Source organism: Camelina sativa, chromosome 7 (genome assembly GCF_000633955.1).
Source record: "Camelina sativa cultivar DH55 chromosome 7, Cs, whole genome shotgun sequence".
Classification (NCBI taxonomy): domain Eukaryota; kingdom Viridiplantae; phylum Streptophyta; class Magnoliopsida; order Brassicales; family Brassicaceae; genus Camelina; species Camelina sativa.
The window spans coordinates 23666782-23667358 of NC_025691.1; the positions used below are offsets into that span (position 1 = coordinate 23666782).

At 36.7% G+C, this 577-nt stretch overlaps 1 long non-coding RNA gene across 1 annotated transcript; it reads left to right on the forward strand.

Moving 5' to 3' along the window:
- LOC104702199 lies at positions 1 to 570 on the forward strand. The gene is made up of 3 exons (XR_753950.1): positions 1 to 46; positions 174 to 266; positions 360 to 570. It is a non-coding gene; the product is annotated as an uncharacterized LOC104702199 (long non-coding RNA).

Consider the following 577-nt stretch of genomic DNA (forward strand, 5'->3'; position numbering starts at 1 on the left):
GGAGAGTGAATTTGCAGTGGGGATCAGATCAGCTCTAGTCGAAAAGGTGAGCTTATTTGATCTCTCTCCCAATATAAAGAAGTACAGTTGCACTAAACTAAATCAAAGCAAAACTGATCATTGCGGTTTTGCTACAACTGTCAAATACTGAACTTTTATTTTTTAATTTACAGGGTCTTGGGGCGTTGATCTATGCGGGGACAGGGATAGTAGCAGGAAGCGATCCATCTTCAGAGTGGAATGAGCTTGATCTTAAGATATCTCAGGTACGAGTTTTTCTTATGTAAATTTGACATCACACTTCTTTGTTTCCAAAACCTTAAATATATTCCTTCTTTTTGTTGTTGTTGTTTTTGCAGTTCACCAAGTCAATTGAATATGAACCAAAAACAGCTCTGCATGCGATTAATTGAAGAAAGAGTACTTTGTTTGCATGGGGATGATGATGATGATTGATGGGGTTTTCACAATAGAAAGCAATGTTGTCTCTCTTGTAAATAAAAGGAATAATTAATTGCTTTTATCTGATTGTTAATGGGCTGAGCTCTTATTGGTTGTAACTAGGTGAGGCCGTTTA